At 39.6% G+C, this 18820-nt stretch overlaps 1 protein-coding gene across 1 annotated transcript in view; it reads left to right on the top strand.

Moving 5' to 3' along the window:
- tenm3 (teneurin transmembrane protein 3) overlaps positions 1-18820 on the top strand; it is a 3293451-nt gene that overhangs the window by 1363581 nt on the left and 1911050 nt on the right. The window contains exon 6 of the mRNA XM_059644858.1: positions 13381-13447. The gene's annotated coding sequence lies outside the window, so the exon portion shown is untranslated. The remainder of the gene's footprint in view (positions 1-13380; positions 13448-18820) is intronic.

Here is an 18820-nt window from a genome sequence, read left to right as displayed (position 1 = left end):
CACCAAACGGTAGAATTGAACCCAGGTGCCTGGTGCTGAGAGTAAGCATTGCTAACCACTGAGCCACTGTGGCGCCCTTAAATACACATCAAATTGTTTAGAACCTGAGGGTTTTCTGAAGTTGTGAAAGGAGCTACAAAATGAAAGTTCTTTATTTCTCTTTGTTTTGCATGCGCATGCATTTCCTTTACGTCACAAGCGGAACACCTGGTTGTATTAGTGCCAGAGCTGGAAGGTGTTGATATCAGAGAATCAATGATGGCAGCAGAGCCGAGGGCTCCTGGTTGGGGGGGTGGGGGGGGGAGGTGGCGAGTGTGGCTCCAGCAAAGGAGCTGGGAGTGTGAGCCCACTAGTGAAGAAATGGCACTGAAGGAGTGGTGACCCTGATATTGGGGGGGTTCCGCACAGGTGGCAGAGGGGTGAGGGCACAGGTGCCATTTGTCACCCAGCTCAGGGCACATGGTGGAGGTGGCAGAATGAAGATGGACTCTCTTTCAGCTGTTCTTTTTATTCTTCAGCTGTTTAAAATGGCACCAGATTGTGTGACGTTTGAAGCTTCTCACTCTCTGTATTTTACTGTGATGTTCGTTGTAGAACACAAGTAACAATCGTACAACTATTCAGATGTCAAACACTCATCCAACAGCAGCCATCTAACAGTGTCTAATTTCTATCTTGCCTGGAATTTTGGGTTATGTTTTGGTTTAAGGACAGCCTTGATTTTACCTGGGAAGCTCGATGATCTCTTCAAGGTGCAGGTCCAAACTTTCAGTCCTGACATGTTATTATTTGATTGTGTCCCTCAGGCATCAATCACCTTTGAAATAATCATTTTCATTTTCATTTCAGCTTTTTCCCATTAGTTTACCAACTTTATAGCTCTCCACTAAGATAATGAGGCTCTGCAAGACAATTTAATGTCAGCATGAGTCTAATTGATGTATCTAAGTGTTCTGCAGAGTTCAAAAGCTGTCAATATATTTTAGTTAAAGGAATCACACGATAGTTTATAATTTCACGGTAGCTGCTGCTATCTGGAACAGTTTCATCACAAAACCACTTCCTTTGTTCTCCAGAACTAATTCTCATTACGCCACACGACATTACCAGAAATCAAATCCTATCACTGTAATAAGCTGCAACTTTATTTCAAAAAACTAGACACATTTTATGTATCAGCCTGAGACATACTTAGAAGAAAATAGCCCTTAATTTTTAAACACACTAAGTTAGAAAGCAAACCAATCTGAGATATTAACTGTGTCTTCAAACGAAAGCTGTTCCACTTCAAAGTGATTTCAACATACGAAACAGGTCATGAAAAAAAGTGTGTCTTTTGGAACACAGTAGCCTGAAGGTAAAGGGTCAATTTCTCCTAACAAGAGCAATGAAATAACAAAAGCACTCTCTTAAACATAATATAATACGAATGCCTTGATCATTACATGCAACAAAATTGCAACAAAGTAATGAAAGATGAATTAAAACCTACACTTTGCTTTTTTCGAAATGAAAATGGACCCAGTCTCTTCCACTAACTTTGGACAGAGAGTACAGTTTCAGTGTTCTCACGAAAGAGATTAGTCGTCCACAGCTATGAGGCAGAATCCATTGTAAGTTTCATAATATAGTTGTGAAAGAAAGGTGCACTAATGTTGATCTTGCTAGAGTAAACATTTTTTATTTGATTTAGAGAATGTAAGAGCTCAAATATACCACTCACTGTTCAGAACTAATCATATTTGCAGTTTACTTTTGACTACATCAATGCTTTTGCACTGGCAAAATTATGAGTTCTCCCACCTTGCAGAGATTATTCAGCTATTAATTTCACTATGTTTGTGAGGGTAACCCAGTTTTGCTCAAACACATCATGCATTCAAGCAAGCTCAAGTTTCTTCTCAGCCAAGAAAGTATGAAGCATTCTCTTAAGACTGAAATATATAGTTAAAAATTCTGATCTTGCATTTGCCACCTCACCTGTGTAACTGTGAGCAGGAAATTGCATCACTTAGATAATCAGAAAGCACAGGAAAAAAACCTGAAATTTGTCATTTTGAATTTAATAAAATTAAACGTTAGTGATCTGTTGTGAGCAATCAGAAGACTGGATCCATTTTCCTTTGCAGCAATGCCTCTTGGTGTTAACACAAGACAGTGGTGCAGTGTTTTTAATAACATCAGAATGCTACTTCCTGGCTGCTGCATTCTCATCAGTGCAGACTGCAATGCAGCTTGTCCAGTGGATTGCTGCTGAAGTCTTGAATTTATTTAATCGATTTGAAAATATCGTCTGATATTGTTGTTAGCAAAACAGGAAGTTGTCTTTTTATTTCCTTCTACAGACACACCTAACGAATGTAGGACAGTGAATGGGACATTTTAGAAATGTCTACAGTTTTATCCAGTTCTTCAACAAAATCATTACCTCACAGCTGATCAATCAACAACGTCCTCTGGCATTAAATCAATTCACTGTTTGATTGGTATAGTTTAACATTTCTTTTTATTAATTGGTCTCATAACATTTCCCTTACAGGTTTAATGGCATATAATAATTGTTTATATTATATATAAACAATATATAATATAATTATATTTAATTTATATATGTATACAAATGTATACATTTCTTTCTACTCTAGCAGTTTCCTGCACCGCTTTATAAATAATTTGGATGTGAATATAGGAGGAATAGTTGGTAAGTTTTCAGGTGACGTCCAAATTGCTGGTGCAGTGGACAGTGAGGAAGGTTATCTCAGAGCACAGCAGGTTATCTCAGAGCCCAGCAGGACCTGGATCAGATGGCTGAAAGGCTGAGTAGTGGCACGTGGAGTTAATTTACGTAAATGTGAGATGTTACATTTTGGAAAGGCAAACCACAGCAGCACTTATACACTTAATTGTAGGGCCCTAGGGAGTGTTGCTGAGCAAACAGGCCTTGAGGTATAGGTTCATGGTTCTTTGGAAGTGTAGTCGGAGTTAGATAGGATAGTGAAGAAGGTGCTCGGTATGCTTGCCTTTATTGGTCAGTGAATGGAATATCGGAATTGGGAGGTCATTTTGCTGCTGTGCAGGACGTTGGTTAGGCCACTTTGGAATACTGTGTTCCTCTCATTTCTCCCTGCTATAGGAAGGATGTTGTGGAACTTGAAAGGGCGCAGAAAATATATACAATGATGTTGCTGAGATGAGAGGGTTTGAACTAAAGGGAGAGGCAGAATAGAATGGGGCTATTTTCCCAGGAGTGTTAGAAGCTGAGGAATGAACTTACACAGATTTATAAAATCATGAGGCACATGGATAGGGTGAATAGCCAAGGTCGTTTTCCTCTGGTGGGAGAGTCCAAAACTAGCAAGCATACATTTAAAGTGAGGGCGGAAAGATTTAAGGGGCAATGTTTTCACACAGAGGGTGGTGCGTGAATGAGCTGGCAGAGGAAGTGGTGGAGGCAGGTATAATAACAACATTTGAAAAACATACATGAAAAGGAAGGGTTGAGAGGGATATTAGCTAAATGCTGGAAAATGGGATTAGATTAATTAGAATATCTGGTCAGCATCGCTGGATTGAAGGGTCTGTTTCCATGCTGTACAGTTTTCAAACTTTGTGATTGTGACTCTATGAGTTGAAACAACTATCTGTTTCACATCAGCGATGATTGTGGATTTCATTTGTTTTCAGTGTAGACCAGTTCTTTTGCTTTTGCTGCAGAAATTATCTTTGCTGGTACTTATATGTTCCAGGCTTTGTAATTAAATATCTCTGTAATTTGGTGTTTTCCAAGATACATTGGACAATACTTGTGCACAAATTACACACTGCGTTTGAAGTGTATCTTCCCTCCTGGTATAAATAAAACCCAAATTCAAATTGCTGTCTTTGAATCTCATTAATGTTGTGGGGCTAATGGTAGCTCTGTTTTTTTTAATTCACAGTTCCTCCTCCTCCGTGCTTTTTAGCTCGTGTAATTGCACTTGATGAAGGAACCATCATTTCTCTGAGGGTTTTGCTTTTTTGAAACTGGTGGTCACGCTAAAAATATTTCCAGATCTGACATTTAATGAGTGCAGTTAGACTAATTTTTTTTTGTTTTACTAATTTATCTTGTTTTCACTGATTTTATGTCATGAAGGATATGTTCAATTTGTTTTTCATTTAATGATGTTCCGCATTAGTCTCCAAGATCTCTTCATCCCAACAATCCTTTACTGAACAGGGAATCCATGTGAGACTCACTTCCAATTACTGACACCCTGTTTCTCTTTACCAGAACCGTATCGCTCTTTGCTTTCTTCTTGCCATCAGTCAATTATCTATTCTGTTACTTGGTCCTTAACTTCATCAGACATTTTGTTGTGGGTTATCATTGACGAAAAGCTGAACTTTACTCACCATATAAATGTGGTGGCTATAACAGCAGGTCAGAGTCAAGGGATATTCCAGTGAGTAACTTATCTCTTGGCTCCCAAAGTGTGCCTGCCAACTAAAAGGCATTAGTCAGGTTTGTTATACAATACTCTCCACTTACCTGAATGTGTGCCGTTCCATTAAGTAACTAAGTAACTTGATACCATCTATTTGGCACTGTCTTTTGGTGCAGTTGTAGTAATCCCACCCCTGGACTGGGAGGCCTGTGTTCAAGTCCCACCTGCTCTAGAGATGTGTAATAACGTCTGTGAAGATGTTGACTAGATACATAGGTAAAGCAGTCCATTTGATTGACATCGACAAAGATCTGTTGTCTCGTCCGCCAACACTCAGTAGTTGCAGTCAACAGCTTGCACAAGATGCACTGCAGAAATTCACCAAAAGACCAAAGACAGCACCTTCCAAACCCACGACCACTTCAATCTGGAGTAGATGCATGGGAACACCACCACCTTTAATTTCCTCTCCAAGCCACTCACCATCCTGACTTGGATATGTCTCACCATCTGTTGCTGGGTCAAATCTTGGGCATTGTGGGTCTACCTACAAAACATGAAGACAGTTCACCACCATCTTCTCAAGGCAATTGGGTATAAGCAGTGGACATTGGCCAGGCAGTGACATTTCATGAATGAATAAATAAAAATGCTTTTTTCTGCCTTATTTTGTGAAGCACTGTCAGAGAGAATTCCCCTACACAGGTTAGATACAGGAAGCCACAGTCTCATGCTATTGTTTTCCAAATCAGAAGTGAAAAATTCACCCTTCTATTTTAAGTATCATTCTCACTATAACCTATTCCACTGACTTTAAATCTTTCATCCACTTTAAATAAAGGAAGAATCATTAATCTGTCACTGTTCAAGACAAAAATAAAGCAATTTACCAATTACCAGTTTAAACGTGTGAAAAATGTAATTAAGAATCATTTTTGGTGTCACTATTTAAAATGCAATGACAATGTAATTTGAAATTTGACATGCAATTCTCAAAGAGCTGTATGCAGTAGCTTGGGTATGTTCAGCATTTCAATGTTGATTCCAGTGTAATATCCACACTCGTCCCCTGTTCTGAAGAAGGGTCACTGGACTTGAAACGTTAATTCCATTTTCTGTCCAGAAATGCTGAATGTCTAATATCCTTATTAGCTTCCATGAGCCATGCGATACAGGATTGCTCAGCATCACCATATGCTTGCTTGAGACTAGCAGCAGTCCAGTGAGATGCTGATCTTTCAAGAGATGGATTTCAGATAAATCTCGATCTTTTCTGGCAACTTCCACTGCAAATTCTGTCAGTTGTAAAAAAAATTCTGAACTCAAACTTTCTTTTCTTGTTAAACCCATGCTTTTAAATATGCATTTGTTGTTAAATTATTCTTTAAATGTGATTGTTAAAGAAAAATATATGTAGTACATTAAAAGAATTTTTGTTCCTGATATCACACAACAATTGAAATATTCTCTTGGAACTTGACTCACTATCATATCTTTAAGCTAAAAACAAAGGCATGTGACACTTTATTGACTTGCATCTATTTTACATTTTTTTGCCAACCTCCTACCTGGTCACCGCATGAAAAGCTGCTCTACATTTCAAAGTCTACATCAAACACAGAGAACTCTGATGAAAAACAGAAACCTAAACTTCAAAATGTGCAACACTCCTTTAATCACACTACAGAAGTTTACTCTTTAATATAATAATATTACCCAGTTTCTTCGAAAATCCATTTGTCAGCCTACAAAGTGAAACTGTGACGCCAGTTCAGCAAAGGAAAACTTGAACAGTATATTCTCTTTATCGTTCATCGAAAGCGACATCAAAAGAAATTGAAGGGATATTGATCTGCGTTTAATGTTTTTGATTGCGCTTTGGGATCTCTAGTGTCAGCTACAGTGAGGATTGCAGGCCGGTTCTGACTGAAATCGCACTATTTCTGTGGAGCATTAGCTGCTGTGGCATGTTCAGCATCAGCCAACATGTGCATAATCCTGTATGTTGGAAAACATTGCACAAGATCTGAACATAAAGGAATAAAGGATACTTGACGAACGGCAAGGAGTGGGATAAATACAGAAAAAGCTGGCAATGCTCAAGAAGTTTAACAGTATCTGGAGAGAGTGTTAAAGTTTTTTTGAACAAATGACATTGCCTCAGAATTGATTAAAAAAACAGATCCATTTGAAATGGGGATGGGGGGTGGGTGTGAGTAAGATTTTAGCATTTGGGTGCTCCTTTGCCATGTTTAAAGATGAAAGTTAGACCCAAACAGTCAGTGGAACTTCACAAAGACAGAAAATTCCTGGTTTGATGCATGAGAGGATTTGCTTTGCAGAGTTGTGTTGCAAGTTTGCAAAGAGGAAAGGCCAATGTGAATGGCTCTTGGGAAGTTAATTCTCAATGTATTGGAGGTATGTGTTTTTCAGTTGATGAAGATGTTGTCTTGCAGCCACTCCTGGCCTTTCACTATGTAGTGAACGTGTCATGTCATTGGTACAGATATTTTGTCCAAGTGCATGTATTTCGCAAAATAGCACTTGAGTCATAAAATGTTATTTACACTACTTGCCTTCTGTTGATATTTTATCTTATTTGTGCAATGTACTGAGCTTTTAACAGCCCTTATTCCCCAGAGCCTTCCATATGTCACCATTCTGCATCTGTTCTATTTTTTTCCTCCAGAAACTCCCCAGCGGCCTTCTCTTAAAAAAGAAATGTGTTTTCTCTTGATACTTAAGGCTGGTCTAATAAGACAAAATGAAAGATCTATCTAAACTTTTTGACAAGCTATGTCAACGATTAACACATCTCCCAGTCATTATGATTGTATTAGGTTTCTTTGGAAAGTTGTGTTGAAATTATGAAGATGCTGTACCAGCTCTCCCTTTTTTTTTCTCATGGGGATTTCCAGACTATGGAACCCTTTAGCTTTCTCAGGCTTCGACACTGTAATCAAAATAAACATGTCTTTTTTCCTCAGATTAGCCGTTGATTTGCCCTAAAATATTCCCTATCCTTTGTTATCAGACTGTACTGCGGATCTTATTTATGTTTTTCTATTCTTTTTGTGGGATGTGGGCTTTGCTGGCTGGCCAGCGTTTCTTGCCCATCCCCAGTTGCCCTTAAGAAGGTGGTGTTGAGCTGCCTTCTTGAACAGCTGCAGTACTTCTGCTGTAGGCTGACCCACAATGCTCTTAGGGAGGGAATTCCAGGATTTTGACCCAACGACAGTGAAGGAATGACGATATATTTCCAAGTCAGGATAGAGAGTGACTTGGAGGGGAATTTGGAGGTGGTGGTGTTCCCATATGTCTGCTGCCCTTGTCCTTCGAGGTAGAAGTGTTCATGGGTTTGGAAGGTGCTGTCTGAGGATCTTTGGTGAATTTCTGCAGTGCATCTTATAGATAGTACATGCTGCTGCTACGGAACATCGGTGATGGAGGGAGTGGATGCTTGTGAATGTAATGCCAATCAAGCGGACTGCTTTTTTCCTGGATGTGTCAAGTTTCTTGAGTGTTGTTGGGGCTGCATTCACCCAGGCCAATTGGGTGTATTCCATCACACTCCTGACTTAGAACATAGAACATAGAACATAGAACAGTACAGCACAGAACAGGCCCTTCAGCCCACAATGTTGTGCCGACCATTGATCCTCATGTATGCACCCTCAAATTTCTGTGACCATATACATGTCCAGCAGTCTCTTAAATGACCCCAATGACCTTGCTTCCACAACTGCTGCTGGCAACGCATTCCATGTTCTCACAACTCTCTGCGTAAAGAACCTGCCTCTGACATCCCCTCTATACTTTCCACCAACCAGCTTAAAACTATGACCCCTCGTGCTAACCATTTCTGCCCTGGGAAATAGTCTCTGGCTATCAACTCTATCTATGCCTCTCATTATCTTGTATACCTCAATTAGGTCCCCTCTCCTCCTCCTTTTCTCCAATGAAAAGAGACCGAGCTCAGTCAACCTCTCTTCATAAGATAAGCCCTCCAGTCCAGGCAGCATCCTGGTAAACCTCCTCTGAACCCTCTCCAAAGCATCCACATCTTTCCTATAATAGGGCGCCCAGAACTGGACGCAGTATTCCAAGTGCGGTCTAACCAAAGTTTTATAGAGCTGCAACAAGATCTCACGACTCTTAAACTCAATCCCCCTGTTAATGAAAGCCAAAACACCATATGCTTTCTTAACAACCCTGTCCACTTGGGTGGCCATTTTAAGGGATCTATGTATCTGCACACCAAGATCCCTCTGTTCCTCCACGCTGCCAAGAATCCTATCCTTAATCCTGTACTCAGCTTTCAAATTCGACCTTCCAAAATGCATCACCTCACATTTATCCAGGTTGAACTCCATCTGCCACCTCTCAGCCCATCTCTGCATCCTGTCAATGTCCCGCTGCAGCCTACAACAGCCCTCTACACTGTCAACGACACCTCCAACCTTTGTGTCGTCTGCAAACTTGCTGACCCATCCTTCAATTCCCTCGTCCAAGTCATTAATAAAAATTACAAACAGTAGAGGCCCAAGGACAGAGCCCTGTGGAACTCCACTCACCACTGACTTCCAGGCAGAATATTTTCCTTCTACTACCACTCGCTGTCTTCTGTTGGCCAGCCAATTCTGTATCCAGACAGCTAAGTTCCCCTGTATCCCATTCCTCCTGACCTTCTGAATGAGCCTACCATGGGGAACCTTATCAAATGCCTTACTGAAGTCCATATACACCACATCCACAGCTCGACCCTCATCAACCTTTCTAGTCACATCCTCAAAAAAACTCGATAAGGTTTGTAAGGCATGACCTACCCCTCACAAAGCCTTGTGCCTTGTAGATGACGGACTGGCACTGAGGAGTCAGGAGGTGAGTTACTCGGTGCAGTATTCCTAGCTTCTGGCCAACTCTTGTACCTGTTGTGTTAACGTGGTGAGTCCAGTTAAGTTTCTGGCCAATGGTAACCCCCAGTATATTGATACTGGGCTATTCAGTGATGGTCACACCATTGAATGTCAAGGATCGTCTTTTATTGGTGATGGCCATAGCCTGGCATTTGTGCAGCACGAATGTCACTTGCCACTTGTCAGCCTAAGCCTGGATATTGTCCAGATCTTGTTGCATTTGAACATGGACTGCTTCAGTATCTGAGGAGTCGCAAATGGTGCTGAACATTGTGCAATCATCAGCGAACATCGCCACTTCTGACATTATGATGGACGGAAGTTCATTGATGAAGCATTTTACATTTTTATCAAAGCATCAGTTTGGCACTTACACCCATGCTGTCAACTGTGAAGCAGAAGGTTTTGGATTTCAGCTCCAGGAACTGAGCATTTAATCCAGGTTTAGTACTTTGGTGTAGTCTGAATGAGTTTATGACATTGTTTCGAGATGGATCTTGTGAATGAGAAGTGAAGTTAAGACTCCACCTGGTTCTCTTAGCAGAAGTAAAAGATCCAGAGAAGAAGTAGGAATTTTTCTTGGATGTCTCAGCTGAAATGTCTCTAACAGTCAGCTCCATGAACCTAAGTTAGCTGCTATGCAATATGTGGCATCTTGCTGTGTGCTTAATTGTTCACTTAAACAGCAATTGTGACTGCACTTCAATAAAACAAACTTGCTTGCAAAAGGCACCTTTCAATTTACTTTTTCAAATGCAATAAATTGAAAAAACTGTCATATCTAACATGCACCTGCCACCCTGACCAACAGAGGTCACTGAGCTGGATGGCTAGTTTGTGATGCAGAACAACATTAACAATGCGTGTATGTTCCCACACTGGCCGAGCTTATCACAAAGGTGCCATCTTCTCAAGCTTTCCCCTAACCTGAGGTGTGGTAACCTCACTTTAAACTCCTAACCAGTTGTCTCTCTCTCTCTGATGAGAGTTTGGATAATTACATGGATAGGCAAGGTTTGGAGGGATGTGGGCCTGGAACACGCAGGTGGGACTGGTTTAGTTTGGGATTATTTTCGGTATGGACTGGTTGGGCCAAAGGGTCTGTTTCCATGCTGTGAGACTCTATGAGAGGGCAGCCCTGTGGTCCTCTGGACTATGGTGACTTTGTCTTAACTATTGAGCTGCTTCTTTTGTAATTCATATGAATGCACCAGGAATCTGAACAAATGTATTTTACTTGGAACGCCTGGTTTATTTAATAAGATACAGTTTTGAATTTATCTTGATCAAAAGTTTTAGACTTGCTTCAGAATTTTAAAATACAGTAGTCAGTCCTATTGGAGTTCACAAAAAAAAACTGAGGATGAAAAGTTAGTGGGCTATTTTATATTAATTTGGCACTGGTGTAGGGGATGGTTAGCTCATTTGGCTAGATGGCAAGCATGTGGTTCAGAATAACTGCAGAGGATCATGGCACATACGTAGGAATCTCAAGTTTCACATCAACGTTCTGGGCACATGGGTTCAACACCTACCATGGAGGATAATGAAATTTGAATTCAATAAAACTTTAAAACATCTAACCTACGTCAATTGTTTTAAATACCCATTTGTTTCACAAATATCCTTAAGGGAAGGAAATTTGACATCATTACCTCCAATAGCCCAGTACAGACACAATGCCCAATGGACAATTAGAAATGGGCAATAAATACTGATTGGCATGAAATATCTACATTTCACAAAAAACATCATCATTGACATAAGTAGGCTTTAGATCTGTCTTCTCTTTCTGCCTCTGAAAGTGGAACATATGATAAGTCACTGTTGGCAAAATAACTGCGTGGATAAAGGTTCAAGGTTCGTCCACAGCACACAATGCACTAGGATCCTGCCTTTGGGCAGAGCACAGAAGAATGATTTATATAATTTGTATTACTGATCAGTTCGGGTGAACCTGAAATAAATCTGAGAACTATTCAGAATTTGTCTGTTATAAACGGTATATGTGATTCACCCTCTTTCAATTTTCTTTCCCATTATATTGTCAATTCTTTTTCCATCTTTTTTCTTTTTTATGGTTTGAAGTCAAACTATAAGTATGAGATTGTGACGGACAGGTGAGGAAAAAGCTTAGACTTGAAACTAACTTTAATTATTCTATATTTTTTCCCCAGGGCAGGATTGACTGCCACGAGGGGTCATAGTTTTAAGGTGTTAGGAGGGAGATGTAGAGGAGACGTCAGAGGGAGGTTCTTCACCCAGAGAGTTGTGAGCGCATGGAACAGTTTGCCAGTGGTAGTCGTGGAAGCAGAGTCATTAGTGACATTTAAGCGACTGCTGGACATGCACATGGACAGCAGTGAATTGAGGGGAATGTAGATTAGGTTATTTTGTTTTTGGATTAGGATTATTCCACGGCACAACACCGTGGGACGAAGGGCCTGTACTGTGCTGTACTTTTCTATGTTCTATGTTCTATGTTCTATTTTTTCTTAAAACTGTTATAAGTAAATATGCCAGGATCTGATTTTGTAATAGTTAAGATTAATTACCCTGGCTATTGACTAAACTGCCTTCTTTTTGTGTTCATCTCCATGTGTTCTCAAAACTCTCTTTTGTTGTAGAATGTCATCTCTAGCGTACAGTGTTGCAACTCTCTCTGTATTATGTTATTTATACACACTGATGTGAACTTCTGTGTCATCATCAAGAAGTTGCTCCAAGGTCCTGAAAAATTCTGCTTGTACGTCCCACACTAATCTGTGCTCCCTTGGATGCTAGGAACCTGGCAGTATTCTTTCGAAAGAGGAACATTCTTTACCCTCCATCTCCTGACATGTTGTATGTCTGTATTGCCAAGAGAGGGTGAAGGTTAAATCTCCTTACCCAATCACCTTAGACTCACAGATTCTTACAGCACAGTACTCAGTGCCTAGAAACTGTGCTGGCTCTTTTGAAGAAGATATCAGGTTACTTCTACCCTGTGTTCACCCTGTAGCTCCTGAACCTTCTCAACTTTAATTTTAAACCCAAACAAACTGCAGATGCAGTCAATCAGAAACAAAAACAGAAATTGCTGGAAAAACTCAGCAGGTCTGGCAGCATCTATGGAGAGAAATCAGAGTTAATGTTTCAGATTGAGTGACGCTTCTTCAAAACTCAACTCAAAACATTAACTCTGATTGCTGTCTATAGATGCTGCCAGACCTGCTGAGCTTTTCCAGCAACTTCTGTTTTTATGTCAATTTTAAGCATGTTCACTTCCCTTTTGAAATTTAGTATTGAGTCTGATTCCAACACCCTTTCAGACACTTTAGTAACAATTAGAAATGTGGCCAGTTCTTCTGTAATTGGCAGTCCTGCTTACTGTAAGCTATCCAGCCTGTACCAGACTGCATCACAACATTGTGGATTTATGCAGCTTACTTCTCATTCAGTTCAACATGAGGAGCAAGAATTGTATCATTTGCCCACAGTTGAAACTTCAGATTTTGCAGCCATAAATTCTGAAGAGGGGGCGATGGCACATGTTCTTGTATCTTCCCCGCATAGGAGCAGTAAATAGGAAAGTGTTTCTCATTTAGTTTAACACCAAAGCTCTTTAACAAGTAACAAAATACACACTGAATGAACTAAAGCTTCAACCAGTTCTGTCTAATTTTAAAAATATTTTGCAAAATTCGTACTCACTTTTCAGCACTCTTCCTTCTCCTCCATCACTTTTGCTTCCCAGACTTTTCAGTTGTTCTCAGCTTGCGCCCTCACATTGTGATTGAGCTGGCTATTTGGCAAATGACCCAAGTTGAGCTCCCACAGTGTCTTTTGGGGAAAATCAATGGATACCCCTCAATCTTTCAAGAAAGGTCAATCCTTGTTTGTGCCTTCATTCTCATGCAAGCAGCAATGGCCAAATTTCCCATTGGCAACCTCCCCCTATCACCACTCTCCCTGACCTTCTTAGGGCTCCATAGCTCACTGTATACTTTTCAAATCACTTTCGTGCTCTTCATCAATTGAATCTTTTTCTTCTTCAGGTTCTGAAACCTTCATTTGTAAAGCTGACATCAGTGACTCTGGAATCAAGGACATACAATTTTAAAGGTAAAACACACCAGCGAATCCTAATTAATACTTCCTTTTCATGTCAAATGCAAAATAAAATTTATGATGTTGTAGGTATGAAAGTTATGCCAAGTACTCACTGCAATTTGAGACCTGCAGTTCAAAGAGTTGCTTGCTGTGCTGTGGGTTGTTGTGAGTGTACCGACTGATTAACATACAATTGTATGTGTAATGCAAAGCTAAAGGAGAAGATATGCTCAGAGGATAATTTCAGCGTTTCAGCAAATTTACTTTAAGTATCCAAGAAGATGTTAAACATCTAAATTCATTTTAACTGGATCCTGACTGAATAAAAGCTGTTAGCTCTGGCTAGAAAAATTTCATTTGGATTGCATGCATTTGTTCCTGAATATTGTCATAAGTCATTCTCAGTAGCGATAATTTCATTATATTCGAGTGGTCGAAAATGTGCAGCTGTCCCCTTTTCTATACAATTCTAGATATTCTCCTGAACAACCTGTTCAGTGATCATAGAAATCATAGAATCCCTACAGTGCGGAAACAGGCCATTTGGCTCATCGAGTCCACACTGACCCTCTGAAGGTCATGCCACCCAAACCCACACCTGACTCTATTCCTGCATTTCCCACCTGAGCCACTATGAGCAATTTAGCATGGCCAATCCGCCTACCCTGCACATCTTTGGACTGTGGGAGGAAACCAGAGCACCTGGAAGAAACCCACACAGAAATGGGCAAAATGTGCAAACTCAACACAGGCGGGTACACTAGGCTAGAATCAAACCTGGGTCCGTGGTGCTGTGAGACAGCAGCGACCACTGAGCCTCCGTGGTGGGACTTGACCCTGGGCCTCCTGGTCCAGAAGCAGGGATGCTACCCATGCACCACAAGAGCCCTTGTGAATATTGTAACATGATTGGGCCAATATCTGACCGAAAGATTTTGGGGCACCCTGGTAAGGTATCCCATGAGGATGTCAGGTCTGAAATTAAAGATTTGCTTCCTTTTATTTCTTTCTCTGTCATTGTTCAGCTTCATTGTTAAGAATTTGCAACTTAAATTGTGATGCAACTTGTTGTGCAAGGTGTTGCCACTCTGAAATATTGGCAGTTAGCTTCTTCTAGTCATTAATGCCAATCCTTTGTCCTCACCAGCAATGCTGGCCATTTGAGAACAGGGGAAACCAGGACTGTTTTCAGCTGTCCCAACATCGTTTCAGTTTGTCCAAGTTGGTTTTGCATGTGTTTTGTTTGAATGCTTGGAGAATTGATTTCAAAAGTATATTTGCATTTGCTGAACAGTCTTATTGAATTTGAAGTTTGCATGGAGGTATTGTTAATGGAGTTTCTCTTGTGCTTTTATGTGTTGTTTATACACAGCGCAGGTCTCACTACAATACAGGAGTGTGTTGACAAGAACTATTTTAGTGTACGAGAACTTTAGTTGATTTATAAATGGATCAGTTATCCTTTTCCAACTAGAATTGGACCGTGTAAAGGTCAAAGGTCAATCAGCAACCTGCGTTTAAGTCTCATATGCAACAGCATACGGGGGTGTTTTAAATCTTTTTCTTTTGCACTAGTATCATCAAAGATTCTGGTGTACACATGCATCATAATTTTGTTTTCACTCCAAAATGTTCAGTTTATAAAGTCAGCAAACACACAGCCTCATCTACTACTCTAAAATGAGTTGAAAAGTTGGACTTGGGCCAGGATCCCTACTGACATCAGCTTGCCACAGAAGCAAGATAAAAACAATGCAGAGAACAAGTTTTAAATCTATTTTCACTAACAAAGTACAATTTTTCAAGAAACATAGAAGAGAAGGCTCAGTGGTAACTTGAAAGAGACCTTTAAAATCATGGGGGTGATTTGACAAGATTGACAAGAGTTAGTTGCGGTGATTGGGTCAGAGCCCAAAATCTCGGAGGCCGTGGAGTCAAACATATGAGATTGTTGCTCATAATTGAACAGAGAGTTCAGAAGGAAGTCTTTAATCAACCATGTCCATAACCCTGATCTTATTGAACGTGCTACTCCAAGGAATAGTTCAGGCTCTGAGCAAAGTTGCGTTTCAGGGAGAATTGGTTACATAGAGAAGGGGGAAAGGAAAGAAGGACGTAGGTCATGATGAAAAAGGTAAAAGGTGCTTCACATTTATCATTACCTCCAGCAAAGGCCTAGTATGCCTGTTGCAACTAGATGTATTTTTTTTGTAATTATAACTTCTGGCTTTGCAAAACCTGATTTCTACTTATCAGGATAAGGGCTGAGAAACCGATATTTGCATTCCAGTAGTCTGCTCCTTTGACTGCCATTTTGTTAATCTGCAAACAGCCATATTTCAAGGAAAAAGCAGGAGCCAATCTGCCTTCCATTAAGGTTTATTCTCTATACACGGTACAACATAAGTGCAGAATACCGTTCCCTTCTACAGACCAGCCAGTTGCCCTGTGAAATCTGTGTTTTGTAAAGGTTAATGTTGAAGACAGTAATAAGTTCAACCTAATTTAAAAATGTCATGCAGGCATGCATGGGGATAACACATAGCCGCAGGTCTCTTCATAGGCTCAGTTTCATTATTTATCTAAAAAGTGTATGTTCTGCCAAATTGTTACAATTCAATAATTTGATCTTGTTTCAGACAAGAACCCCTTGTAAATACTCATTCATGTTTGCTCCTCTATCATTGTAAAGATAATACACTCTCAGACCTAGTCAAGAAATAGTAATGGTGGCAGAATTCTACTGAAAAATACCACACATCCTATCCAAAATCCTCATCTATCCAAAATCTCTGTAGTTCCCTGTATTGTCATATGGAACTTTCAGATAAATTGTAGAAATATACCTCCACCGGCCTTGTTAAGCCTCCATTCACTTACATTAACTATTTTTGGAAATATTTTCTCATTTTAAGCAGCTCACTTGATATGAAAAACCATTTTAGTGGCGCCTACATTCAAACACTTGTTCTCATTTGAAATATATCTTTTATCATCTGTTCTCTTACAAATTGAATATCTTTGTCATTGTGAAAACCATTTGTTTTGATCCAGTTTCAAGTACTTTTTGAGTATTGTTTTCAAATAAAGCAGGCCAATATGAGCAGACATCTGAAATACAAACTTGTGAAAAATAAATTTAGATAAACTATCAAAGGAACTTCTTCATGCAAAGGCGAATAACTACCCATTGGGATTTGCAGGCAAGGCTGAAGAGGCATACCTGTTGTTTGAAATCTAGTTAGATTCTAAGCTTAGGAGAGTTTTGATTTGGAGAAGTGGGCTTCAGTTGTCAAGTTGCCATTGTTAGGTTTTTTGATGCTTTTGTGTATTTCTTTTCCAGTATTATTAGAAGATGAAAAGAGTATGACAAGACATACATCTCTATTGGATTGGAAATTATATATTTTCATTTGACATGATTTCTAATATCAGTTTGATTCTGGTGTAGCTTTTAAGAAGGATTGTTCTGCGACATTTGACATAGTAATAGTGGATATAAGAAGGTCTTGTCGCATAATTTCAGTCTTCTACATTTCAGTGTCCAGAAGGTAAAGTGAGTATTTAAACATTGCATTCAGGATTGCAAGCTTGAGTGAGGAAGTCAGATGCATTCAAATCTATCTTACTTGGATGATTATCGTGATGATCGTGACATCTGTTTTCTCATTTCTACAACAATCATTTGTCTTGGCAATCAAGGAAGATGAATGGAAAATAACATAGGGAAGGCGATTATGAAAACTATTAATAGTTTAAAAAAAAGGCCTCACAGCCACAGGCACTTCCTTTTCACTTGCATGTAAATCATTCATTAGGGATACAAACACTGTGTTGGAGATGCTATCTTGTTTTCTTTTATAAGCCTCCTTCTTAATAATGTTTGTCAAGGATATCATTTGTACCTCATGTGGCTTAGTGCTGTGAGATGTATTAATATTCAGCATTATGTGCTTTCCAATGCCTAACTCACATACTCATTACAACAATGAATTATTTCAATGCATTAGGAAAGAATGTGTAAGGTGGATGTTAAAAGGACAGATTGATCAGTGATGAAATTACTTCATGCCAATCTCTATAAATGTATCTTTTACGTTTACATCTTATGGTCCCAAAGAGCAGAAACACAAAGGACAAGAAAGACTGCAAGATGAGCGTTTACCTCAGCAAGTCCGCTGTCCTTGTGAACTTTACATATTTTACATCTGAGCAGATGTTATTCCATCGGCACAGGGTTGTAGTTGAATTCTTCCTCGACTTTTTAGAGAAATTTCTCACACTTTTTCTTAAAGTAAATGGATATTCTCATTATTAAATCTCGTAAATGTGTCCAAACAGTTATTTCACTGGGACTCATCCCAGCATTTAACCAAACCAGGCTGATCTGAACCTTAACTATATTTGTATTTAATCTTTGCTCTTGATCTCTTGCTTTTCTAACCAAACAAAATTTGATCAGGATCAGTCTCGAAGGTCCAGATTTTTCGATCATTCACAGTCTTTTGGAGGGGACGGTTTCCAACTTCATCTACCCTTTGTGCTTTCCCTTTTCAGTTCTGCAATGCTCAGCTTTTAAGTTTCAAATATGCCTTCAAATATGATTTTTTATTCCTTTCCCAGAAAAAAAAGGCCTCTCCTCATGGAAACATGGGATCATACAGTATAAAATAGCCTCTGTGACAAAACTGCTCTAAATCAATACGAGACATAGCAGGAACTGCAGATGTTGGAGAATCTATACATGTCTGATTTTCTAGCAATTGACCATGACCTTGAATCTTATGACAATTCAAGTGTTCATCCAATTTTTTTTACATGTTGTGACATTGCACACTTCAGCTACCCTCCCAGGCAGGGAATACCAGATTCCTACCATCTTCTGGCTAAAAAAAGCTTTTCTCAAATCTCTTAGCTTTCGCCTTAAAATTTAATTCCTTAATTCACCATGTTACTGACTCTCCAACTAAGCAGAACAGCCCACTTTCTATCCATCCTGTGTATTCCCCTCATAACATTATCTCTACCCTATTAATTAATGATTCAATGTTTCAGAATCAAAGGTAGCATCCCACAATTTTCCACACTCCAGGGACTACAGGCTAAGTAAGTATGTTGTGCATTACTATGTATAATTAGTATGTAACTATTGTGTTACTAGCTAAAACTTAAAGAGAATGAACAAACCTTTTTGTGAGGCCTGTTTACTTATCATCCTCAATTCCTCTGACATTTACCGTCAGAAGTGCATGCATTGTAATGAGATGCAAATGATTCTGTGGCACATTCCAATGTCAGAAGCCTACCCATCAGAAGCCTGTTCATAGATATTTTGTTAAAGTTCTGTCAGAACAGCTCATCCCCAGGCTTCATCAAAACCACGAC

Source organism: Stegostoma tigrinum, chromosome 3 (genome assembly GCF_030684315.1).
Source record: "Stegostoma tigrinum isolate sSteTig4 chromosome 3, sSteTig4.hap1, whole genome shotgun sequence".
Classification (NCBI taxonomy): domain Eukaryota; kingdom Metazoa; phylum Chordata; class Chondrichthyes; order Orectolobiformes; family Stegostomatidae; genus Stegostoma; species Stegostoma tigrinum.
This window is presented reverse-complemented; position numbering and strand designations above follow the sequence as displayed.